Genomic DNA, 27,775 nt, shown 5'->3' with positions numbered 1-27,775 from the left:
CTGTGGTGGAAAAAAAAAAGAAAAGAGATTTATTTGAGCCAAACTGAGGACTATAAACCAGAAGCCAGCCTCCCAGATTACTCTGAGAAACTGCTCCAGAGAAGCATGGTTTTCAGCACAGCTTTACTTCTTGGCAGCACAAAGAACATTAAACAAGTCAGGGATACATTTCTCGAAGGTTTCAAAAAAACCAGACCAGCACGTACACAGCAAGTCAGTATGGCCTTAGCACCTGGGAGGGGAGTCTTATCATTGAAGGAGTACCAGCATTGGCGTCCCAGGAAGGGAGGCATTTAATCTTTATTTTTAGCATGAACATTCTTTACTTCTGGTCAGTGTGCCCTTTTCTTTAATAATTAAAGCAGATGTACAATGTATGTTTGATAGGCCACAAACAGGTTATTCTAGTTAGCATAAAATTCAAGTTAACTCATGTACAAGCCAGAATGACTTCCCCATACCTCAATATGTGAACATTTCTCTTATCAGTTGGTTGGCGATGTGGGAGAAAAACCCACACGTTGGAACTGGGGTGCAGAATTGGAGGAGCATATACTTCCCTAAGTTCATCTTCCAGGGCCCTAGAGTGGGCTCTTGTCTAACACTTGGAAATGAATTGTCTGAGGAGACACATGTGCTGACAAAGCAAGAGACTTTATTGGAAAGGGGACCAGCGTAGAGAGCAGCAGGGTAAGGGAACCCAGGAGAACTGCTCTGCCACGTTGCTCGCAGTCTCAGGTTTTATGGTAATGGGGTTAGTTTCCGAGTTCTCTCTGGCCAGTCATTTTGACTCAGGGTCCTTTCTGGTGGGGCATGCATCACTCAGCCAAGATGGATTCTAGCGAGAAGGATTCTGGGAGATTGGTAGGACACATGGACTGGCATCTCCTCTTTCCTTTTGACCTATCCCAAATTCTTCCAGTTGGTGGTAGCTTGTTAGTTCTGTGTTCCTTACCAGGACCTCCTGTTGTAAGATAACTCATGCAGGTGGTTACTGTCGGCCTGGCCAGGGCAGGGAGTTTCGGTTAGTGGTTCCCCTGACTCCCTGCTAAGAGACTTCATACTCAAGATACTTCTTGGGAATTGGGGCGGAGGTCTCTTTCTTCTGTGACTACTTCTTGCCGAGAGTGGACATAGTCCTGCCTAGTAGAGTAGAAGTCTCTCTCTACCTGATCTAAATCGAGGTATTCTGTGTCCAAAACTGGCATTCACCCTTGTAATAGCAGCAGTTTAGCCTGAGACTTTTGGACCCTGTTGGACATGTACCTTGTAAAGCAGTTGAAATAGACAGGGGCCAAACAGGAGGCCTAACAGGATGGTCATTGCTGGGCCCAGAAAAGGAAGGCAAAATTTGGGGTGAGGGCTTCAGGGTATGTGACTTTCTTCTGATTGGTTGGTGGTGAGGTAACAGAGTGGTGCTCCAGGAACCTTGAATTCAGCCTTAAGTTACCATCCTCCACATGGTGGGGGCCCCAGCTCTGTGGAAGAGCTCAACGATATTCTTATGCATACTTCCTTGAAGAGGAACCAGGACCCTGCCACAAGGGTGCACCACCATTTGATTGCTCCTCCGCTGTTTCTGCATCCCCTCCCTTCCATGGTTAGCAACTGTTTGAATCTGCCCTTTGGAACTCAGGGAAGGTCAAAGAGGCTGAATGAAGCCTGTATCCTACAAACAAGAAACAGGGGACACAGAAAGGATTTGTACTCCGGAGCCCCACAGAGTCCCGCTCAGTTTCAATTCAGGGAACTAGATGACAACGGCCCTGGCCACTTTCTGCTAAAATGGGGCATAGTGCTGCCTCAATTTGGAGAATAGACACTGAATTGGAAATATTTCTCAGTTCTAAGTCCTGTATCTGAGTCTTGTATGATCAAAATCTCAGTCCCTTGGCCTGCCATTTTGATGTAACAGACCCTATTAAAAGTAGTTGGAGGAGTGACGACTAGAATTTTAATAGACAAAATCAATCTCATTCCCTGAGGAATTCAGAAGAATAAGTCTGAAACCCAGTCTGGACCGCACACCTTGAGGAGACTTGTACCCAGGTAGCCAGTTGTTTGCTTTTATCTAAGTAGGTTTAACTTCCAATGTGGTATTAATATATACATAACAGGAGCTATTGGCCACTACACGTCTCCTTTTCCTACTATCTGATCTAAAGCAATTTCATTTTCTGAAAATTTAACAGTTACAAGAGGATATCTTGAAACCATAAGGTTGCAGCTACCAGCTGCCAGCAGACATTGTTTTGAGAATGGCTGGTGGCATCCCAAGTCTGACACAGCTCAGAAAACTCAAGTTCTTAGCAATACGAGGACTTGTCTGAAATCACATCCATAATGCCACCTAGTATTACCTTGGATGTCTGAACCACAGCTACTGCATTTTGACTTTCAATTGCATTTCTCTCCTTAATGGCCAAAGCAGATGTCACCATTAATGATTTTAGTGATTTTCCAGATATGAGAAGATGCAAGAATTTGGACTCATAAAGTCTTTTCCTGAAAGTATCTAACTATCTGAAGACCTGTTCTGCCAGTTTTCCCAGAGCACAGAGTGCCTCATTCCTGATCTCCACCCTGAACTCCTTTCAGGGTGTGTTGAAGGTCAGTGGCTGCAGTGGCCATTGACCTAATCCTTGCAGAGGCAGATGGCAAGTGCCAATTTTCAGTTGGCAGGGCCCCTTCAGGGTCATAAATTTGACCATGGTTTAGGGGGCATTTCATGACCATTTCATCTCATGGTGCTAGGAATGTTCATTCCCAGGTCTGGAAAGGATTCTGCTGATAGGCCACTCAATGTGCTATTACTGGACTAGGCCTTATTAACAGTAGCCAAAAGTCTCTGGACCACCTGTCTTACTAGTCTCTTATGGTCCAAGAAAATATTCCCTCTTGTTGCTTCTTTCCATATCTAGAGTTACACTGTTACAATCATTGATCTCATATGGAACTATATATCATCATTTTATCAGAGGCTCAGTCACACACTTGGTAATTCAGGAAACAGCAATTTTGTAAAACAGGCAATATAAATATAGTACTGTTAGCAGTATTAGTAAGGTCATAAGCAAGAGTATAAGTCAAGAACTTCCATTGGGTGTAGCCCAGTATATCCCAGGTCATCTGACTTAGTCTGTTCTGTACCAGTCCTTATCTTTAAGGGAAGTTTTATATTGGTATTGTCCATGAGGCACCCAGCCCAATTTCCTAGTGTTACCAGGCTGGTTATCCCTAGTATGGTTTAATTGTCCCCAACCTAAGGGAGCCTTTAAGTTTAAATGACCATAGCCTGGTATTAACTTCCTGGTTGCAGATCATGGACCATTTGATCTTCAGCCAAAGACAGATTACTGAGTTAAGTTTCAAAAACAAACTTAGAGTGTCCTATTAATATTTCAATTTAACTTTGCAACAATATAACATAATAGCAAGGTATTATCTGAGAAGTGAGTCTTAGTGAATATAGACCTCAATAAACAGAATTAGAATTTGATATCCATTGAAATATCTCTCTCTCTCTAAAATTACCCTGATTTTTGTCAAATATAGCCAAATTAAGATTAATTTGTTTCTAAAGTAAATCTGGTCCATCAACCACATAGGCTCTTCCACACTGACTCTGGTGTAATTTCTCAGGAGTCTCAGACTGAATTCCCCAAAAGGCCTCTCTGGGCCAGGAAATCCATGCCGAGAGTGCGTCATCAAATTTTGCCTTGGTGAATTTCTTGCTTTTAGAGGTCCCCAAAATATCAAGATTCCTACATCTGTTAGAAGGTGGCCTTCCTAATTTATCTGATAAAGCTGCTGGGAACCTAAAAGTTTCCAGTTTCTGGAGGGAACAGATAGAGAGCAAAGGTAAATATTTCAATTCTGCTTACAAAGGTATAATTTACCAAATTACTGTAAGTCATAATTAGTTTGAAGGGAAGGGTTTTTCTTACAGCTGGAAAACACAGATTTAAACCAGTAATTTTTCAGATAGAAACCATAAAAATTATATCAGTATTCACCAGTTCACTCAGTCCTATGTAACTAATCCTTTCATTAACAGATTTATGAAGCCATCAGGTTTTTCCTTAGGATTCTTTAGTATCTTACCCAGGGCTTCCCTGGTGGCACAGTGGTTGGGAATCTGCCTGCCAATGCAGGGTACACGGGTTCGAGCCCTGGTCCGGGAGGATCCCACATGCCGCGGAGCGGCTGGGCCCGTGAGCCATGGCCGCTGAGCCTGCGCGTCCGGAGCCTGTGCAACGCAACGGGAGAGGCCACGACAGTGAGAGGCCCGCGCACGGCAAAAAAAAAAAAAAAAAAAAAAGCCATATTCAAGTTTTGTACCAGCTTACTTTTAAAATTCATTTATTCAGTTAACTTCAATCTAAACCTAGACAATCCTGACCATCCACAAACCCTCCATCCCTTTCTGTATCCATATTAATCTGTCCCCCATTCTTGTCTCCATCCAGAAACAACCAGTTCTATGGCAGACTCACTTTCTTTTCCCTTATTAAAATGCAGTTCCATCCCTCATACCTTCTTCACTGAAAACACACATCCTACTTCCCTACTGTATACTGAAATGTTTCCTTTATTATTTTTATTAGCTTTAATTACCTGTTTAGAGTCTTCAACTCTTAGAAACCGTCATTTCTAGTGAAAACTAAGTAGTAAGCAATTATGTACTGTTTTTTACATTAGCATTCCGTAGATTGGTGAACATAAATACCAGTGATAATTTCTAAAAACATTTGCTTTCTTACAGAAAACATTTCAGGGTGGCACCAAACATATTCATTAGTAGTCCTAAATACCTTTAGTTTTTCTATTTAGTAATTGATGTCTCAGTATCTTATTTTACTTCGGAATGACCCAGTTATTCAACAGACTTTCATCATTTAACTTAATTTAATGTTACTCTAAAATTTTATGTTACCAAATATCTGGAGAGATCATTGTCAAGTAGGCATTGCAAAAACATAATTATTCCCATAGAGTTTACCTAAAAGTTCTTATCTCATTTACTTTCCTCAAAAGTTTTTTTTTGAGTTAACTTTTCTTATTGACAGATTTGTAACAGATATAATAAGGTTTTATTTGACTTCTATTAAACCTAGTTACAATAAAGGTATTATACTTAATGCTGATGACCCTAAAGATGTGTCTATATTAATTAAATTAACAAACTTTATAAGTTTAATACCAGATATTAATTTAATACAGAATATTTCCCAGTTCATGTGAACCTGAAATTAATTCTGGCCAGTTAACTTCTATATTTTTGAGAATTTGTATAAGCACTTAACTTCCTTTAAGCCAATTAAGTAGAGCTCATTGAATTAATTTTGATAATACCGTCCAAAAGACATATATACAATGCACACCGACATATAGACAAATAAAACCAGAGATCTCATAGCTTCATTTTCTAAACTTAGTCATGAATCAGGTATTAAAATATAAAACTCACTAGCTTATAAATAATAGTTGAAATAGGCAAAATTTAAAAAGGCTTCTTACTGTTTTTTTTTTTCCCTCAGTCTCAGAAATTAGAGATGGTCTAGATAAGATAAGTGATCCTGAGAGCCCTGGTCTCAAGGCATGGAGCGAGAAAAGCAAGTTCTCCTAGAAGGACTTATTCCCTCAGGGTCGGAATTCTGAAAAGACGGTTTATCAAGCTTGCCTTTTGTAACTGTATATGCAAAAAGAACCAGTTTTGGAATTTTGAAGAGTTTTACCTACACCAATTTTCTCTGGAGTCTAAACAATATGGTGGCCATACAATGTTATAATAAAATATCATCTCTTTCTTAGTCGCCGGCTCATAGCTAAAATGTTTCCAGTTAGTCAGAATTTGCCCAAGAGGGATTCACAGTGAAACAGAACAAGAATTTCCCATTTCACAAGACAGGATGTGACTCATAACAAAGAAGAGGTCCCACCAGCATCGCCATTTGTTGCAGGAAGGGGCCTAGAGTGGCTCTTGTCTAACACTTGGAAATGAATTGTCTGAGGAGACACACGTGCTCACAAAGCAAGAGACTTTATTGGAAAGGGGCGCCAGGATAGAGAGCAGCAGGGTATAAGGGAACCCAGGAGAACTGCTCTGCCACATTGCTCACGGTCTGGGTTTTACGGTAATGGGGTTAGTTTACAGGTTCTCTCTGGCCAATCATTCTGACTCAGGGTCCTTCCTGGTGTGCGCATAGCTCAGCCAAGATAGATTCCAGCGAGAAGGATTCTGGGGGTTTGGTAGGACATATGGACTGGTGTCTCCTCTCTCCTTTTGACCTTTCCTGAATTCTTCCAGTTGGTGGTAACTTGTTAGTTTTGGGTTCCTTACCAGGACCTCCTGTTGTAAGGTAACTCACGCAGTTGGTTACCATCGGGCCTGGCCAGGGCAGGTAGTTTGGGTCAGTGGCTCCCCTAACATTTTTATATAGTTTTAACTTCTGAATCATGAAAATGTTTTAGATATTCAAAAAGTAAAGTTAAACTGAAAAAGATTTAAAAAAAACAAACCTGAAACAATACGAATAAAAATTACACCCAATTATGTATCAAATGAATAACATAACCAACCACACACGCTTAAGCAACTTTGAAGCCAATAACAGGACATTTTCTAAGGCTAAAAAGAAGTGACCAGAAACTCTCACCTTTGCTTGGGAGGCTTGTTGAAGGAGTGATTTGGGGTGTATTTCTGAAAGGGTTCTGTGTGTGTGCAGGATACATGTATTATCTTGTGATTTTAAAGGAGTGTTATTTGCTTGAGCTCTCTGGGACTGTTTATAGCAAAGCAAACATTTTAATAAGTAGATACACATCAAATAACGCAGCACTTGGGTTGCCTCAGGCTGTGAAAACAACGCATACCCCACCCTCACCGCCACCCCCCCACCCCCGGCCGCAAGGCGGTTGCATGTCCCTGAGTGGACAGCGCCCCCTGCAGGATGATGTTTGCTGAGCGCCTGCCTCCCCCACCCCCTCATACAGTTCTTTGTTATTTATTACAAGTTACAGTTTTACTAACACCAAAACTCGGATCCTCCTCCTTCCCCCAGATTTTATAGGAGAAGATATCTGTACTCATAAAGTCTTTGTCTTTCTCACGATTCGGTTATGGGCCAATGGAAAGGACAGTTTCCACAGTGGGACAGAATGAGGTTAGAGGGGTAGAGTTGCCTCTTAATAGTTTACAGACAGATGTCTTAACCTGGGAGAGTCCCACCTTCATCCTGTGGAGATAATGGAAAAGTAGCTCTCCAGATGGTGGTGAGGATGAAATCAGATATGGGAAGAGGCTGTCTCAACATGAGTCGGGTTATAAAACCAAGGTGGGAGGGCATGGGGGCCACAGATCTGGAGCAGCCAGGATGAGCCAGGTGGCACCTCTTTGTTGGGTGTCCTGCTTAATCATTGGGTCAATGGCTGTGATAATCAGACAAGGTGTGTCTAATCCCCATGTGCCAGTGCAGACCTCCACAGCAGAGCGGTCAGTGACTGGCCTGGTCATGATGATGGGCAAGGCAGGGCCATGTGGGTGCCCAGGTCTGCCTGACTCCAGATCTTGAGTTCCTTCACCTGCTGGATGCTGGGGGTTAGCAAAGAGGTGGCCCGCTCTCCAGGGACTTCTAGCTGGATTGGGCAGAAGGGAGGTCTTCCTCTGCTCTGAACCTTTCTCTGCCTTTTCTTTAGATTTCAGCTTCCCACCTGGGAAGGAAGACTTGAGCAACCACCCAGGATGGCTGGCAGCCTCCCAGCCCACCCACCATGGACCTTCCACCTTTATCTCAGAGCCTGAAGCCACAGTGATGTCCTTGAGCAGTTAGACGACAGAACAGGCATTGGGGCTGGCATGTGGTAGGTACACAGTTCATATCTGGGGAGAAAGGCTTTCCTTATGAGCCTTATTTTGTTAGCTCAGCAGCAGCAACTCTGCACCAAGTTCCTAAATGCCTGCAATGGCATTTGAACCTCAGAGCCAGGCTTGGACTGAGGTGCATGCATGTGAGATGTGTCTGCTTGACGCTGTCCTTTATTTACTACTTTCTACTTGTCACTCACTGCAGGAAGCACTTTACAGGTGTAATGGGGACAAGAGTTTTGAATTGTATCATTGTGATTTTTTTTCTCTTGCATTCCCTTGGATATGAACTGCTAAAGACATTTTTTGCCTTGGTCCTGCTGCTGGAATGCAAAGCTTTAAGTCCAGCCCGGAGCTGAGAGCCAGCAGGTGGAAAGGAAAAAGGATTTTGTAAATTTCTTTAGTTCCCAGGCCAGGTCGACAAGTTCAGAGGTCTTCAAACAAGGTGCACAAAACTCCTGGGGTGCACAGAGTCTTTCCAGGAGTGAGTGTGGGCAGGGAAACCAGAAAATAGTTTTCACTACTTCGACTAATACGTGGAATCTGAAAAAACTCTTGTAAAAGATATATCCATGAGTTTTTAGTCATTGTATCTTGAAAATTTGGGTAGTGCCAGAAAATGTTCCAATCACATCATATTTTATGTAACTAAATTGTATCCCAGGTACATAGATAGTTTCAAGGGAGTCAGTATTCAGAATCTCAGCTTCCATATGACTTCTTTCCTAAAGTTGATCTGCCTGTAAAAGCATCTGAGGTGACTACTCCTCTCACATGTGACACCCACCCCAGATCTCCCTCTGTGGGGTTGCTCCTCTGATGATTACTCAAGGGTTCTGCAGGGCTTCTTCTCTTACACATACCTCTCTTAAATATAAAGTAAGGAATTTTGGTCATATTGGGAAGTTCTGGAGAAAGATGTATGCGAGCTTGGGGTTCAGGGAGTTGTGGCGATTTTTAATCTCTTTGCCTTTTCCACCTCTCTCTCTCTCTCTTTTTTTAAATAGATTTATTTTATTTATTTATTTATTTATTGGCTGCATTGGGTCTTCTGTTGCTGTGAGCGGGCTTTCTCTAGTTGCCGCGAGTGGGGGCTTCTCTTCGTTGCGGTATGTGGGCTTCTCATTGCGGTGGCTTCTCATTGCGGAACACAGGCTCTAGGCACGCAGGCTTCAGTAGTTGTGGCACACGGGCTTCAGTAGTTGTGGCTCGTGGGCTCCAGAGCGCAGGCTCAGTAGTTGTGGCGCACAGGCTTAGTTGCTCCGCGGCCTGTGGGATCTTCCTGGACCAGGGCTTCAAGCCGTGTCCCCTGCATTGGCAGGCGAATTCTTAACCGCTGCGCCACCAGGGAAGCCCCTCTCTCTCTTTTTTTAAATTGAAATATGATTGACATAACATTATATTAGCTTCAGGTGTCAACATTTCAGTATTTATATATATTACAAAATGATCACCACAAGTCTAGTTAACATCTGTCACCATACATAGTTACAATTTCTTTTTTCTTGTGATGAGAACATTTAAGATCTCTCCGTCTCTTATCCACCTCTCCTTTTGCCTAAAAATGCTTTGCACTTGAAGGAATCTCCCAGGAGCGAAGCAAAGAGAGCACAGTAGGAATTACGCCTCCTTGGGAAGCAGCTCCTGTGTTCTCAGTGCTCATCCTTAGAAGCGTCCTCAGCTGGTGGACAAGCCGCTGAACAGCAGGCACAGCAGGGGGCAGTGATGCTGAGCCATGCTCATGTTCTCCAGGAATACCAACATTTTCAGGACATATTGGCTGAAACTCACGGATGATATTTCTATGATATTTCTTTCAGATTCTTTGTGTTATTAAAAAATGGAGTCAACCTGTTTTATCAAATCGTATAGAATAGCCTTATTACAGTCTTCATCTTATAAAATGTTTGGTATTTTCTATTTCTATTATAAGAAAGAATTTTAGCACCAGGTCAATTAGTTTTTTGCAGTGTAGTCAGCCGTTTGTATTCGAGGGTTGCACATCTGTAGATTCACCCAGCTACTGATCAAAAATATTCAGGGTAAAAAAAATTCCAGAAAGTTCCAGAAAGCAAAACTTGAATTTGCTGCATTGGCAACTATTTACATAGCCTTTACATTGTATTAGGTATTATAAGTAATCTAGAGATGATTTAAAGTATATGGGAGGGAGGATAGAGGGTGTGCATAGGTTGTATGCAAATACATTTCATATAAGGGACTTGAGCACCCTCAGGTTTTGGTATCTGTGGGCATCCTAGAACCAATTTCCCACAGATACTGAGGGATGACTGTATATACATCAATAAAAGATGCTTTCTTTTTTTTTAATAGAGGTATAGTTGATTTACAATATTATATAAGTTTCAGGTGTACAACATAGTGATTCAAAAATTTTAAAGATTATAACTCCAAAAAAAAGATTATACTCCATTTATAGTTATTATAAAATATTGGCTATATTCCCTGTGCTGTACCATATGTCCTTGTAGCTTATTTATTTTACACATACTTTGTACCTCTTAATCCCCTCCATCTATCTTGCCCCTCCCTGCTAAAAGATGCTTTCTATGTTTAAGAATTATTCATCAAAACTTATACTTATGTTGTTTTGGTCAATTCTGTATTAATTCTATTTGTAATAATAATTCAATTCAGAAGATATGTTTAACACTTAGGATTTATGGTTGACAGGGAATAAAGTAAACTTCAAAATTTCAATTTACATGCCTTTTTTGTTATAGCTAAGTTTGATAAGGTGGTGGATAAAAGACTTTAAAGCCTAAAAATATATTGCCTTATGGTGAAGATATACAGAGGATGTGGAATGGAAACATGAATTCAAGGAGAAGAAGGAAAAAATGTAAAATTTCCAAATGTTGAAGAAGAGCTTGTTCATGGATTTAAACAACTGATGATAGTGGGTAAGAAAGTGTTTCAATATTTAGATTCCATTGGATATTTTAGAAGGCTGATGTAACAGTTTTTATTTAAAATATTAGTATTTACAATAGATGGAAATTATATCCCTTGCAACCATTTAAATGTTTAGTGAAATTTTTAGATGTCATCTTAAAAGTGTGCAAGAGGGTACACACCACTTTTAAAAACTTCTTTTAGGAGCTATATAAGTGTATCAGTCAGGATCATCTAGGCTATGCTATAATAACAATCCCAATGACTTAGTGGCTTGTAACAAAGGTTTCTCACTCACACTTGGCATCTGTTATGGGTTGGTGGGTGGTTCTGAGTTGTGAGGGAAAGTGACACATGTTTGGTCTTGCTGCTGCCAGAATAGTCACATGGCCTACTCAGCACAGAGGGCAGGAAGTGTGGTCCTGGAAAGCAGAGGGCTGGGAATACTTAGTGAACAGTCTCAGTTTAGAAAACAGTGGGCCAGATCATAGAGGTTCTTCCATGGTGCACAGAGATTCCACTAAGACTCCTGGGCAGAAGGGCCTATAACCAGGGAGGTCCAGGATGTCCTTTCCTCCTGCCCCCACAGAATGAGGGACGAAGAGGGGCAGAGAAAGGCAAGGGACTTAAGAGGCATATGTTCTGTTTAATTCATTTTCAGGGTGAAACCACCATAGGGGAGCCTGATAGTCAGCAAAGTGGGTCAGCAAAGGTCTAGGGTGAGGACAGAAGGGCTGCAAGGCGCATGGCCTTCATTGTCACAGGCAAATGACTGGACACAGAGACTTCAGTAGTGCCCCAAAGATCAGATGGGACCAGTCACCCTATAGTGGTCACTTGTTCACGGGCAGACCAAACCAGATTGACTCTTTACTGCAGGAGTCAGCATGGACCCGGGGACCTCCAGTGGATCCCTGGCCCTTCTCCCACATTCATGTGTACCCAGGTACCATTTTGGAGAGGTGCACAAGGATGGGATACAGTATCGTTTCCATCCAAGTGACAGAAAATTCATTTGAAACAGACTGTTGTTCAAAAGAGACTGTTAAACAATTCCTGATTCAAAGTTGCACTTGGAAAACAAACAAACGAACAAACAAGAAAACCCAAAGTTGTACTTGGAAAGGAACTTGGAAGAGAAGGTTTGGACCAGAGGAGATTGAGATGCCAAACTATAGTCTTGGCACCCCAACCCCCATGACTTGTGTAGAAGATGTACTTGACCACATTTTCTCTGCATGTCTAAGCATTGGTGTGAGCAGATCTCAACCATCCTCACGTGTATCACCCCAGCACTCCTTGAGGTGGGTGCTGGTGTCCTGTCTCGTTTAGAGATGATGAAAGAGTCTTCTGAGGTTAAATTGGTTTCCCAAGGACATGGAGTTATGATCTGGGACTCTCCAGCTGCCCAGCCTGAGTGTTTCCACTTTACTGGGCTCCCTCCTGAGACTCCAGTCTCTCGAGCTTGGTCTCTCCAAGATTGCTGTGGCAGCAAGAGTCAGAAAGGCAAGCTTTCCTCCAAGTCATGGATGAGCACTGCTTACACACACACAGTGTTCATAGTGAATATCAGAAGCTTAGAGAGAAGTCACCTTTGGGCAAAGCCATTGTTTTGTGCAGGTCTCTGCTTCCTATCCTTAATGTGGCTGGACCAGCCCTTGTGGTTCTTATTATGAGTGCAAGACGCCCTCAGCAATAACCATCAAGAAACTATGAAACAAGTAAACCAAGTTTATTACTTACAAGTTCTGGAGGGTACACAGCATGCCTGAGGCCACAGGAGGTCCTGGGGGAGAGAGAGAGAAAGAGAGAGAATGGGCTTGTTCTGCTTTTATTGGGGTTGAAGGTGGGGGCCTAGTAGTGAATGTAAAACATAAGAGCAGGAATTAAAACTCGGGGAGAGAAAAGCAAGTGGCCAAACCAAAGATCTTTAAAACAGAGGAACTTAATGGGGTCAGCCTAGATCTTTATCTAATTGTGTGGCTGGCAATATGTTTGTTCACATGGCAGTCTTTGGAGTGGATGCAATCAAGAGCTTAAGTCAGGCACTTGCATTACAACTTAAAAAGAACCCAGCTGGGGGCCGCCCCGCCCCCGCCCCGCCCCGCCCCCTCCAGCCGGGGGTGCTCTAGATGCTGTACGGAGACCTTCTGCACCCCTGCGAACATGGCGCTGCGAGTGACGCGGAGCGTGTGGGCCGCGGTCTGCAGCCTGCGCGCCATCTCTGTGCCCAACGCGCCCTGCCCGCCGCGGCCCTGGGGACTAAGGGCGGGCGCCGTCCGGGCGCTGCGCACTGGTCCCGTTCTGCTGTCGGGTCGTAAATTCACAGACAAACATGAATGGGTAACAACAGAAAACGGTGTTGGAACAGTGGGAATCAGCAGTTTTGCACAGGAAGCTTTGGGAGATGTTGTTTACTGTAGTCTGTCTGAAGTTGGGACAAAATTGAACAAACGAGGAATTTGGTGCTTTGGAAAGTGTGAAAGCTGCTAGTGAACTCTATTCTCCTCTATCAGGAGAAGTAACTGAAATTAATGAAACTCTAGCAGAAAATCCAGGACTTGTCAACAAATCTTGTGATGAAGATGGTTGGCTGATGAAGATGACACTCAGAACTAGACACCCTTCAGAACTAGATGAACTAATGAGTGAAAAAGCATGTGAGAAATACCTAAAATCTATTGAGGAGTGAAAATGGAACCCCTAAATAAGCTAGTTTGAAACAAAAAAAGTAAAATAAAAATAAAAAGAACCCAACTATCAGACACTTAAACTTACGGTTATGAAGAAGATGGATGTGTTTCTAGTTGAGGGCCTCTGGGTGTAAATTGGAATACTTCGCAATGTTCTGGCACTATCTGCTCAGGCGTAAGACGTATGGAATGGTCGGGGATAGTCCTGCTCTTTGGTGTTCTGAGAACCAGCCCACACAGGACAGAAAGCAGCAAGCCATAAACAGGTTTCATCAAATCATTTGTCTGTGTCCTCACCATGGGGTCTAAAACTGAAACCATGTAACTCAGATTGGGACTTGAACCCACGGTCTTTTAACTGAGATCACACACCTGGTCTCAGGACTTAATGAAGCTCAGGTTCTCGATGTCTTGTCAGAAAGAATTCAGTGAGAGACAAAGTGATGGGTAAGAAGTGAATTTATTTAGAGAGAAACACACTCCATAGACAGAGTGTGGGCTGTCTCAGAAGGTGAGAGTGGCCCCAGGGTATGGGGTTGTCAGTTTTTATAAGGGTGGGTAATTTCATATGCTAATGAGTGGGAGGAGTATTCCAGTTATTTTGGGGAAGAGGTAGGGATTTCCAGAAATTAGGCCATTGCCTACTTTTTTTTTTTTAATTAATTAATTTATTTTTGTCTGCGTTGGGTCTTCCTTGCAGTGCATGGGCTTCTCATTGCGGTGGCTTCTCTCTTTGCAGAGCATGGGCTCTAGGCACGCGGGCTTCAGTAGTTCTGATTCGCAGACTCTAGAGCGTAGGCTCAGTAGTTGTGGTGCACGGACGGCATGTGGGATCTTCCCGGACCAGGGCTCAAACCCGTGTCCCCTGCATTGGCAGGTGGATTCTTAATCACTGTGCCACCAGGGATGTCCCCACTGCCTACTTTTTGACCTTTATGGTTGGCCTTGAAACTGTCATGTTGCCCGTGGGTGTGTCATTTAGCTTGCTGATGTGTTACAATGAGCGTATTCTGAGGCTTAAAGTCTAGTGGAAGTTGACTTGTCCGCCATCTTGGACCTATTTGGTTCTAATCAGTTTATGTCATGTCCTCTGGCAATGTCATTCTTTTAAAGGTTGTGTCCTGCCTCCTTCCCTCCTGTTTTAACCTGACATTCACCAAAGACAACCACCAACACCCGCTTGTAGTGAAGGAAAGTTCAGCATTTATTTGTAGGACACCAAGCAGGGAGAAGGGGCAGCTTGTGCTGAAAAGACCCAAACTCCCCAATGGCTTTCAGGGAAGGGTTTTTAAAGGCAACATTTGGGGTGAGGGCTATAGGGTGTATGACTTTCTTCTGATTGGTTGGTGATGAGGTAATAGGGTGATGTTTCTGGAATGTTAATCATCAACCTTCTGGTTCCAACCAGTCTGGGGTCTAGTGCTGGTGGTCAGCAAGTAGTCACTATCCTCCACCTTGGGGAGGGGTCTTAGTTTCTACAGAACAGCTCAAAGGTGTGTGTCAGATTGTTATGTATATCCCTTGAGAAGAAGCTAGGACTCTGCTTTATCACTGAACTATTGTTTCTTGACTGCTTTTCCTTTGTTTCTGCATTCCCTCACTTCCCTAATTAGTAACTGTTTGAGTCTGCTCTTTGGAACTCAGGGAAGGCGTAGGGGACTAAAGCCTTTTTCTACAAACAAGAAACGGGGACACGGAGGGCCTTTTGTACCTGGGAGGGTCCTGCTGGGTCCTGCTCAGTTTCAGTCTCCCCTTTTCTTTGATACTCTTCAGTCCTGAGAGGAACAGGGGCAGGACAAGAAAGGGAATACTGTTTTGGATAGAGAGGTTAATCATAAACTTGACAGGGAAACTTGGTTTTAGGGGGACTCAGTTTAAGTTAGATCCAGCCACGACCCTGCCAGGAACAAGCACAGTGTCCAGAGGGGCATCATTTTTTTACAGGAATTACAGAGCTTCCTTCACCCATATGGAGGCAGGGAACATTTTCCTGATCCCCTTTCACTATAGCCACCTCATGAGGTTTCTTTCTCCCCCAGTTTTTGTTTTAAAAAATTTCAACTGTTGGGCTTCTCTGGTGGCACAGTGGTTGAGAGTCCACCTGCCGGTGCAGGGGACGCGGGTTCGTGCCCCGGTCCAGGAGGATCCCACATGCCGCGGAGCGGCTGGGCCGTTGAGCCATGGCCGCTGAGCCTGCGTGTCCGGAGCCTGTGCTCCGCAGTGGGAGAGGCCACAGCAGTGAGAGGCCCGCGTACCACCAAAAAAAAAAAAAAAAAATTTCAACCGTTAACGTTTTTAAAAAGCAAAGAGGGAATTCCCTGGCGGTCCAGTGGTTAAGACTCGGCGCCTTCATTGCCGTGGGCCCACGTTCGATCCCTGGTCAGGTAACAAAGATCCCAGAAGCTGCAGAGCATGGTCCGCCCCCAAAAAGAAGCAAAGAAATTGTCTGCAAGATACTCATGTACTTACTTTCTTTGGAAGAAAGTTTTCTCACTACTGAGCGAAATGTCTGACCTTTAAGGAAGACTGCCCCAACGCAAGGTTTGCAGGGGACCAACCGACTTGGCTTTGTGGGTGGGAAATCTGTAATGCAGGATTGTCTATAGGAAGCAAATGACCACAAGGGGGCAGTAAAAGCCAGTGGCTGAGTGAGGAGCTCTTGTTGGGAGGGGGAATGAACAGCCCCCATTCAGCACCTGGAGTCTCCCTGAAAGTTTCCCTTTACTTATAACACAGGGACCCAAGGGCACTTAACTTTTATCCTGGCACGTCTATAGTGAGATGTCTCCTTGTCTGTATTGGTTGGGGGAGATAGAATAGGGGAGGAACAGGAATTATCAGGAAAAATTATCCCCACCCAGAGTCCACACCATGTCTTTCCCCTTCCCAGGAGGAGGCAGAGGCCTGGGGTTGGGTGTGGGGCGGCCAGGCTCTTGTTCTTAGCTCCAAACTCCTTCTCAAGGGATGTCAGGCTGTGCCAGAAGGAGTGGAATGAAAATGTTTGGTGTTTTTCAAGAGGAACTGAGGCAGGAGATAGATGGGCCCCAAGCTGAGCAGCTGGAGTTTGTCCCCTGAGGACAGATAATCCAAGATGAAGATAATAGCAGGAGTGAAAGAGGAGCTGAACCCTGCCCAGAAAAAAGATAGAGAGACCACATATTTCTCATTCTCGAGGTTAAGGAGACCTTCCTGACTACACACGTACAGAAAGGCTCCTCAGGGGGCCAAAAGGGAGGGGGCGCCACCCCATAGTAGGTGATGTCAACCTACCCATAGCCCTCTTCGCTAGAATCCATCTTGGCTAAGGGATGCGCACGCACACAGGGGAGGACCCTGAGATAAACCAAATGTGGACTCAGAACCAGGCAAAACAAGGTGATTGGCCAGAGGAAACCCAGAAGAAATGCCCCCATATAAATAGTGATTCAAACTACCACGAGGGTGCGACTGTTTCTCTGAGCCTGCATGTGTGTCTATCCACACGTACCATTTTTCCTCCTAATAAACACTTTACTTGTTTCACTACTTTCCACCTCTTTGTGGGAATTCATTTCTACAAAGCTGCCAGGCCAGGGCCTTGTCTCTGGCCACTGGCCCTGGTGGTCTGACCAGGGAACCAAAATCCTGCTTCAAGCCGCTGCAGGTCGAGGCTACCCAAGATCAGAACTGGTTTGATCTTTCAGGAGATTTAAAAAGGAAAGTGGCCCCACTTCTGGCTCATGGTTTCCTGGTACTGAGAAAGGCCAGGGTTGTGAACCCCACGAGGGATGGATGCCTGGGCCTGCTCAGACCCTGCATTCTGATACAGCAGCCCTTTGGGTAGGTTTTGGCCTCAACAGAATGGTGAAATTGGCATAGTGTGTGAAACCACCCTCCTCTGAAGTTCTCGTTGGCCAGTGATGTTATCTCCTGCAGGAGGGCAGCAGAAACCACTCTCAGAGCTGGACCCTTGCTCTGAGAGATATGAGGCATTGTTCCAAGGATCTTCCTTCCTTCCTGCTTCCCTCCCTCCATCCTCCTCTCCCATCTTTCCCTTCTCCCATGGAAAATTTCACACAGAATAAGAGTAGCGAAAAGAGAACAATGCACCCTTGTACCTACCAGTCAGCTACAGTGCACATCTCAGGACTGCTCTTGTTCCATCTTTATCCCTCCCCTCCTCTCCCACGACTGGGTTATTTTAAAGCAAATTGTAGCAGTTATAACATTTATCCATACATTTTAGGCTTCATGTCTAAAGGATAAGAATTTTTTTAATACAGTCACAATACCATTATCACACTTTGGCATCTTTTAATACCCAGTCCTTATTCATGTTTTCCTCGTTTTCTCAAGAGTATATTTTTATAGTTGATTGGTTCAAATCAGGATCCACCTAAAATCCACACTTTACATTTGGTGGATATGTCTCTTAGGTCTCTCTCTTTTTTAAAAAACATTTTAGTATTTTAATGTTTGATGAGAACAATGTTTCCAAAGATGTGTTCTTCTTTTTTAAAAAATAAATTTAGGTGGACAATTCAGCCAACTGGCACATTTAGCACTCCAACTACCATGCAAGATACTTGGTTCAGGTCAAAGTGCAGATTTTCTTGATCATCTTTATGTAAGTATTTCCTGTCCATCTGGAGAGAAGGTGAATAAAGATTTATTTTGTTTACAATTAATCTGTGTTTTAATATTCACTCTTCAAATATTTGAATTCAATTGATTTTGAATTCAAATAATTCAAATATCTTTATTCCCTTTAAGGAATAAAAAAATTGACTGATAGTGACCTATCTAAGCTTATCTTACATAGAACACATCATAATTTGAAGATACAGTTTACCACCACTTCTCCCATAATCCTCCCAACTTCCTATCCATCTTTCCTGCTTTTTCTTATCATTTTCACTATCTGACATACTATAGTATCGTATTTATTTTTCTCTTAGGTCTGTTTAAATCTCATTGCTCCTAACTGTGTAAGCCTGGGACAGTCTTAGGATGATGTAGAAACAGGGTGGGGCTCCCCTCCTCCCAGGGTAATAGCAGATTCCCACCAAATGCTGGAGCTCTTCTAATGTAATTTGAAAAAGGAGATTTCCATTCCTTGCATCCTGAGCATAGATAATCTCATTTAATTCTCATGTCAACCTAACAAGGTAACATTTATGCCCATTTTACAGATGATGAAAGTAAGTTTGAGGGAGGCTTTCCAAATAAGTAGAAGTGACTATTTAATTGGAAGGTTTTACCTACCTGATTCCACAGACCACGTTTGTTTCTCCTTAGCATTTCTGTTTATCTTGGGATAAGCAATGGTGCCAGCAGCCATCACCAAGAGCACAGGGTCCTCTTGCTAGTATATCCCATCTGCAGAACTTCTGAGAGTGAAAAGCGGGTGCATGTGAGGATGCTGAGACCACAGGCATAAACTGCATGTGTGTTTGCCCTGGCTCTCATGGAGCACTGACAAAAACATCTTCATTGCTCATAACTACTACAGATATCAATAGTCTTCTTTCTGTTTCGATTAAAAATTTCTATTAGGAGATTTTATATTTTGTCAATACAAATCATATGTATGTATAAATGTGTATAAATGTATATATGTATACATTTATATATGTATAAATGTGTATATATGTATAAGTGTGTATTGTTATATGTATATAAAAATAATAAAATGAGCCCTTGTGTGCCCAACATCCAGTCTTAAGAAATGGAACTCTAAGAATATCTTTGAAGCCTCTCCCTCCTCTCCATCCTCACCCTCCACGATAAACCTTCCCTGAATTTTTATCATTCCTTGCTTTCCTTTATATTTTACCACATATGTATGTATGTGTGTTGTTGAAGAACGCATTGTTTAGTTTTGCTTGTTTTTGAACTTTATAAAAAGGTGTTATATTTTTTGTATTCTTCTGTGATTTGCCTTTTTCACTCAACCTTATGTTTGCAGGATTCATTCATGTTGATGTATGCAGTACGTTTGCACTGCTTATGGCATTTCATTGTGTATCACAGTTTACTAATCCATTGCTCCATTGGACGTTTGGCTTGTTTCCAGTTTTTGCTTTTGTTTTCTAAATTACAAGCAAGTTTACCTTAAGTCTTCTTACTCCCATGACCTGGTGCACACATGTAAGAGTTTATACTTGGCTAAATGATGCCAAAACACAGTTGATGAATTTACACTCCTACAAGCAGTGCATGAGACTTAACAACACAGCGTATCATTGGCTTTTAATCTGTGTCAATCTGATGAAGATAAACTAGTATCTAATTGTGCTTTTGATTTGCATTTTTCTGATTACTATGAAGTTAGGAATTTTTTCAGGTTTTTTGGCCTTTATATTTCCTTTTCCGAGAAGCAGATTGTCTATTGTTGACATGGAGGGATTTTTTTTCTTTATATGTTATGGATTCTAATCCTATTATCAGTTATACGCATAGCACAATTCTTATACTGGTTTGTAGCTTATGTTTTCATTTTCATTATGGTGTATGTGTGTTTACACTGAAAAAATGCTTATTATGGAGAATTTTGGACATAGGAAAACATAGACTAATACAGCCCAGTGTACCCATCATCCAGACTTACCAAACTGTAACCCTTGGCTGAACCTGCCTCTTCCACACACATCCTTCACTTCCTGTATTATTTTGAAACAAATCACAGACATCATATATTTTCATATGTATATTTGAAAGGATGCACCCCCTGTCTGGATGCCTTCCCCACTTGCCTTGCCATCCCCCTGTCTGGATGCCTTCCCCACTTGCCTTGTACTCTAACTTGCCTTGTGCTTGCCCATTCCAGGCGTCTGCCCCTGTACAGTTCCCCTGCTTAACGCTGTTCAGGCTCTGATACATCTCCTGTGCAGATGCCTCCTTGCTGCTTGGACTCTGATGTCCCCTCTGTGCCACGATTGTTCTCCCTTCACCCTCCAATGTGATAAACTATCTGACTTGTCCTCACCTAACTTTTTAGTACTGAATGTTTTAGGAAGGGAAGAAGAGGGAAAGGAAGTGGTAAGAAGGAGAAAAGGAATAAAACGAAGAAGAACACATATGGAATCTTTGATGAATTAGATATTTCTAATTTTAATATGGCCAGAGTTATCAAACTCTTCATTTGCAGTTTTTACTTTTTGTATCTTGTTTAGTGAATTATTTCCTACCCTAGGATCTTAAAGATATTTCTCCATATTGGCTTTTAAAGTTTTGCCTTTCACTTTAAATCTTTAAGCTATCTGTCATTTATTTTTTATATAGTATGTGAGATACAGATCCACTTTCATTTATTCCATATGAAAACCAGTTGTTCCAATACTTTTTATTGAATTTTCTTTCTTCATTGAACTGCAGTCATATATCATATTTCCATTTATGAGTCTGTTTCTGGGTTTTCTCTTTGGTTCCATCAGTCTGTTTGTCTATCCCTGTGCCAATACTACACTGTAATACCATGGCTTATAATAAATCTTGATATCTGGTAAGCAAACTCCCCACTCTGTACTTTCTCAGGAGTGCCTTGAATATTCTTTGCCTTTTTTTGCCATGTAAATTTTAGAATTAGCTTATCAAGTTCTGTGAAAAGCCCTTTTGGAAATTTGCCTGGAATTGCACTGAATTTGTAGATGAGTTTGGGGAGAACCTAATTCATTATCCTGCTGAGTTATTAATATGGTATTATTTGAGTCATTAACATAGTTTATCTCTCCATTGATTTAGGTTTTCTTAATATTTACAATGAAGTTATGTAATTTTTGCTTGTTATTTTTATTTCTTTTTTAAAAAATTATTTATTTATTTTTGGCTGAGTTGGGTCTTCACTGCTGCACACGGGCTTTCTCTAAGTTGCGGTGAGTGGGGGCTACTCTCTGTTGCTGTGGCTTCTCTTGTTGCGGAGCACGGGCTCTAGGTGCGTGGGCTTCAGTAGTTGTGGCTCGCGGGCTCTAGAGCGCAGGCTCCATAGTTGTGGCGAACGGGCTTAGTTGCTCTGAGGCATGTGGGATCTACCCGGACCAGGGATCGAACCCGTGTCCCCTGCATTGGCAGGCAGATTCTCAACCACTGCGCCACCAGGGAAGCCCAGTTTTTTTTTAAAAAAGAAAAGTTCCATAACAAACTTTTGTCCAACGGTTTCATCCACTGATGAATTTACCTTAATGAACTACTTCATGAAGAGTTGCAAAACGATTTTCTGTCATTCTTTGTAAAGATCACCTCTCCCTCATCAATTAGCATTATTTGATTACTACGTAAGACTGATCATACAAGACACACAGAATAAATGCTTAAATATTTTCCTTTACTTCCCAATTTTTTAAAGATTCAGTGCCTTCTCTGGTTATCTCCAATGGTAACCAATGATCAACTTCTCCTTCTCTCTCTCCTCCCCACTCCTCCCCACCCCCTGCACTGGAGTATGAGTTCACATGTTATGTATACAGATCTTTGACTTACATTGGAGTTATGTTCTGATAAACCCATCACAAGTTGAAAATATCTTAAGTTGAAAATGCATTTAAAACACCTAACCTACTGAACATAATACCTTAGCCTAGCCTACCTTAAATGTGCTCAGAACACGTACATTAGCCTACAATCAGCTAACACAAGGCCTATCTTATAATGAAGTGTTGAATAGCTCAAGTAACTTATTGAACACTGTACTGAATGTGAAAACCAGAAGATCAAAATTCAAAACCTGAAGTACAGTTTCTACTGAATGTGTATCACTTTCACACCATCATAAAGTTGAAAAATCATAAGTTGAACCATCCTAAGTGTCAGAGATTATCTACTTGATATGTTTTATGCTGTGCAATTTTTTTTGGATCCTTAAATTGCGCTTTGTTTTCTAGTGGGATTTCCTGTGTCTTTTGGGGATTTTGTTGTTTGTTTTTGTGTGGGTTTTTTTTTTTTTTTTTTGTCTGCATTGGGTCTTAGCTGCGGCACACGGGATCTTTGTAGCGGCATGCAGGATCTTTCATTGTGGTGTGCGGGCTCCAGAGCATGTGGGCTCTGTAGTTGCAGCACGTGGGCTGTCTAGTTGTGGCTCATGTGCTCAGTAGTTGCGGTGCATGGGCTTAGTTGTTCCGCGGCATGTGGGATCTTCCCGGACCAGGGATCGGACCTGTGTCCCCTGCATTGGCAGGCAGATTCTTAACCACTGCGCCACCAGGGAAGTCCCAACACAAATATGTTTAAAAGAATAAAAGACAAGCTTGAGAATATCTGTAGGGGACAAAAAACTATTAAAATGTCCTGAGAGCCTCATAACAACACTGAGATGGTTATCATCCCAGTTTTAGATATGAGAAACTCAGGCTCAGAGGGGTTAAGTAACTTGCCCAAGGTTGTGCTCTAGTCAGTGGGTGGAGCCAGATTCAAACCCAGGTCTTTCTGACTTCCAAACCCTATTTTCTTTCTGCTGTACCACAGGTAAATAATTATTTTACTTAAGGAGTGGCTAATAATCCTATTAGAAAACACTAAGGGAGGATTTCATCTTCCTCATTGTTTTTTACCATGCTTAAGCTAATATACATCTTGTGATAATCATAAAGTTTATGAAAAATTTTACCCAAGTCAAGGTCAAAGTGAGCAGGTTATCAGTTATGGGAGGGTCTGGGCTTTATGCACAAGGGATTTGAGGTCACCACAGCAGAGATTTCAAAAGCATCCCACATAGCAACCTACATGCCCATCGACAGCTGGTGAATGGATAAAGAAGATGTGGTAGGGTATATATACAATGGAATATTACTCAGCCATATAAAAGAGTAAAATCTTGCCATTCGCAGCAACATTGGATGGGCCTGGGGTGTATTATACTAAGTGAAATAAGTCAGACAGAGAAAGACAAATACTGTATGTTTTTGCTTATTTGTGGAATCTAAAAAACAAAACAAACAAATATAACAAAATAGAAACAGACTCACAGATACAGAGAACAAACTAGTGGTTACCAGAGGGGAAGGGGGGAGGGGCAAAATAGGTGAAGAGGATTAAGAGGTACAAACTGCCAATTATAAAATAATTTAAAATAAGTTACAGGGCTGTGTTGTACAGCACAAGGAATATAGTCAATATTTTATAATAACATTGTATGGTGTATAATCTACAAAAATATCAAATTACTATGTTGTACACCTGAAATTAATATAATATTGTAAGTCAACTATACTTCAATTTTAAAAGAAAGCATCCCAGGACTTCCCTGGTGGTCCAGTGGTTAAGAATCCACCTTCCAATGCAGGGGACATGGGTTCGATCCCTGGGCAAGGAACCAAGATCCCACATGCCGCAGGACAACTAAGCCCTCGCACTCTAGAACCCATGCGCCACCACTAGAGAGCCTGCGTGCTGCAACTATGCCCTCGCGTTCTGGAGCCCACGTGCCATAATGAAAGATCCCCCATGCTGCAACGAAGATCCCACGTGCCACAACTAAGACCTGATGCAGCTAAATAAATAAATAAACAAATATATATTTAAAAATAAAAGCATCCCAACATAAATCATCTAATACATGGATTCATCATCAGTTATTGATTATTGAACATGGACGACAGAGAGTGTTAGAGGCTTTCTTAAATACACTTTCACATTTAACCTCAAAGCAACACTGCCAGGTACATGTCATTAACCTCAATTCACAAATGAGGAAACTGAGGCTCAGAGGGCCAAAGTAACCTGCCTATCCAGGCCTCCTCACTTCCTTTCTGCTGTATCACAGTGTCACCTTTCAAAAAAACATCTCAGAGGACTAAAATCTGAATGAAAGCCACATTCCCACACTAGGCTGTTTTAGATTTCAGCCCCAGACTACTGAATTTAGGACAGAAAAGTTGAGATCAAATAAGAGCTGGGAAGGACACAGACAACCACCTGTCAAATTGTGGTTTGTGTCCTTTGTCCACCTACGCTCAGGCCACTGACTTTGAGAAGTCAGTTGTGGTGGCTGCTTCTGGTGCTTCGGGACATACGCTTCCAGGGAGAGGTAAGACCCTCATGAGGAAGAGATGCGTCCCTGCATTGAGATAGGGCCTAAACATTATCTCAGCCGCGGTAGGTCCCCTCAAGCAAGAAAATGAGTCAGAGCTCCTTATCATTTATCAGGAGCTGACTCCCGGCCCAGCATGGCCTTGTCTTCCTCACAAAAGCCCTCAGAAGGCACTGCCATTACTGTCCCCATCTTACAGGCGAAGAAGTTGAGGTTGCTTGCTCCAGGTAACACAGACAGTACATGGAAGAGCCAGTGTGCAAATCCAGTGAGTCTAATCCCAGAGAATGTCATCCCTCACAAAGGAACCTGGCACAATGCCTGGCACTTACATGCTCAGTAAGCCCTTGTGATGGTGGTGATGATGACAGTGATGACGACAGCATTAAACTTGCGAACAAGAAAATGGATTATGGGTCTTAGCGTAGACCTGTACTATCTAATATGGTAGCCACTAGCTGCAGGTGGCTATTGAGTATTTGAAGTGTGGCTAGTATGACTGAAGGACTGAATTTTTTTTTTAATTTTTATTTGCATTTATTTTTTGTGGAATTTATTCCTGGGCTGTAAGTTTTTGTTTCTGCAGTTTCTTCTGGGATATCTTTTTCTTCTGTGCAACCTCCTCTCTGGTTTAGGAACAATCTGTTCTTTTTCAGTGAGGATCATCTCAACGTGGCAGGGAGAGCTCATGTATGGGTTGATCTGACTGTGAGCTCTGTAAGTCCTGTGCCACGTCTTTGGGGCTTTGTTCACCTGGATGTGCTCAGTGACCAGAGGATCTTCATCTAAGCCCTTAAGTTCAGCATTACTCTCTGCATTTTTGAGCATTGTCCAGTAAAAATTCAGCACTTTTTTTTGTGCCACCAACCCTGTGTCCAGCACCACTGTTTGGCCTGGGACCACCTACCAACTCTACCATTGTAACGGCGGAATGGCACACATTGCTTCTGTAAAGTGATATCCTTCAGATACTTGGTGGCTTTTTGGAGATGCATACCCTTAATGGCCTGGGCAGTTTCATGAGTGTTCTTGATTTGTATGCTAGGTTCTCAAGCAGTTCTCTGGTAGTTTTACCCAATTCCACAAATCCTAATGCAGAGTGTTCATTGTATACTGTTGATCACTGACCAAAGTGTGGCTGCTCAGAATCGGTTTATTTTCACAGAAGATCCAAAGGTGTCCTAAGAAACACATCACTGCAGTGAATTTTTAATTTTAATATAAAAACTGAAGGAATGTACAGTTATGGTCGGACTACATTTCACCTTAACATTACATCCTGTTAGGTCCTGTTGTATTGTGGTACATGTGCTGGGCACGTGTGTTATTTCCAATACTGCATTAATGAAATGTATATATTGATTGTATATTGAAATGCTGTATTTTGGGTATATTGAGTTATGTAAAACATATTATTAAAATGAACTTCAAGTGTGCCTTTATATATTTTTCAATGTGGCTACTAAATTTTTTTTTTAATTACATAAGTGGCTCACACTATATTTCTCTGAGAGCACACTGGCATACATTTTAAGAATTCAATTCAGAATGTTTGAGATTTTCTCAGCAATAGAAGCAATTTGTTACTTAAAAAAAAAAGAAGTGTAGTGATCATTGTAATGATCATTCTGTCCATAATCATTTCCCCCAGAATTGTTGATAACCTCAATAGAAGCTTCCATAGGAAGTAAACACAAACCAAACACTATGATGAAAATTTCTTCTCATTGTTCTAGCCCACTCCTTGAATTTTTTTCCTTTTCTGTAACCAATCAGCATCATTGGTCATAGAGGATTCTGAAAGAGATACTGGAACACCAGAGAAGAAGAGCTCCTTGGATTTCCAACACCCCAGCCAAGTGATATTCCAGGGTTTAAACCAACACCCCGACGACTTCTGCCAGACAACTTGGCTTTCAAAGTCCAACCCAACCTTCCCTCCTTCCCTTGCCCTGCCAACTCCCATGGAAACCCCTGACTTGGTGAGGGGAGTGATCCCATCCCCCACAAGGACCCTAAAGTGTCCAAGGGAGAGGGAAGCCCAGGATTGGAGCTTTTCTGAGACCAAGGCAAGAAGGCAGTCCAACAGAGCATGCTGCCCAGTGCCGCTCTAACCTATTTGCTTCCTCCCTGAGATTCCCTTCTCCAGGACACCCTCTGGGACGTACGGCAGGGCATGAAAGCCACTAAGCGAATGGCAGGGCCCTCCACAATTGCTACCAGTCTTGCCCTCGCTGTTTAGGCTTTTTGTCTGGAGCTGTGACTTTAACTGAACTTGGTCACTCACATTCCTGGTAAAGACTGGCTCTTACGACCACAACTAACTTCCTGTCTTCTGAAATGTGTACTATTTCCATAGAGGAGGAAGCTTGTTCTTTCCCTGTCCAACCTTCTGCAGTCCTTTGTAAATTTATTCCAGGGACAGAGAAATAGAGGCCAAGGACATTCTGGACCTGGGGTTCTCAACCATGGCTGCTCATTGGAATTACCTGGGGAGCTTTTAAAAACTGGCGGCCCAGGCACTATGCCAAACCAACTCAGTCAGAACCTCTGGAGGTGGAACCAGGCACTATCATTTTTAGTGCTCCATAGGTGATTCTAGTGGGTGGCCAGGGTGAGAACCACTGCTGTAGTTCGGGAATCTAGAATTTGTCCTGCTAGGCCTCCAGCTCCCCTGTGATGATCTCTTTTGGACATTAGTCTCATGTGATTTCTCCACTTTGTGTGATTTTGACTCTAAATTTTCATACTTCCCAGAAGACCCAACAGGGCCACTGACTAGGCCTTCAGAGCTCAGGCTCTGAGAGGAGGAGCTGGGAAGCAGGTGGGCACACTGACCCTCCAGGAGCGGTAGTTCTCAACTTCTACAACATAAAGATGCTCAGAGTTTACCCCCGACTAATTTACCTGGCTGGGGAAGAGTGCATGAAATCACTATTTTTAGAGTTCTCCAGTACATTCAGATGCACAGCCAAGGTTGAGAAACACTGGCTGGTGAACTGGTAAAGCCCAGGTCATAGTTGAATTTGTTCTCAGACAGAGCTTATTTTCTTAATGCATTATTTAATTCTAAGCCCTACATTCTACTTTTGTTCAAATCTTGCCATCAACTTTCCTTTGCACCAGAAAGCCATCCCCATGTAGACTACCTAGGAGGAGACAGATCCGGGAATCTGTATGGTTGGAACACAGCCCCCACTCTCTTGCAGAGCCCAGAAAATACCCATTTCTTTTTTTGTTGTGGGTGGTTTGCTTTTGTTTTGCTTTTGAATCTAGACCACTACAAATGTTATAGGG

General features: G+C 42.5%; 1 non-coding gene and 1 pseudogene across 1 annotated transcript; one reads left to right on the top strand and one right to left on the bottom strand.

Annotated features, from left to right (window-relative positions):
• The first annotated feature begins 12,949 nt into the window (after positions 1-12,949).
• On the top strand, positions 12,950-13,475 carry LOC136121194 (glycine cleavage system H protein, mitochondrial-like; annotated as a pseudogene).
• Positions 13,476-25,615: 12,140 nt separating this feature from the next.
• Positions 25,616-25,680, bottom strand: LOC136121766 (small nucleolar RNA SNORD58). Its single transcript, XR_010655777.1, has one exon. It is a non-coding gene; the product is annotated as a small nucleolar RNA SNORD58 (small nucleolar RNA).
• Positions 25,681-27,775: the final 2,095 nt, after the last annotated feature.

Source organism: Phocoena phocoena, chromosome 3 (assembly GCF_963924675.1).
Source record: "Phocoena phocoena chromosome 3, mPhoPho1.1, whole genome shotgun sequence".
NCBI lineage: Eukaryota > Metazoa > Chordata > Mammalia > Artiodactyla > Phocoenidae > Phocoena > Phocoena phocoena.
The sequence above is the reverse complement of the archived record's forward strand: the minus strand, read 5'-3'. Positions and strand labels throughout refer to the sequence as shown.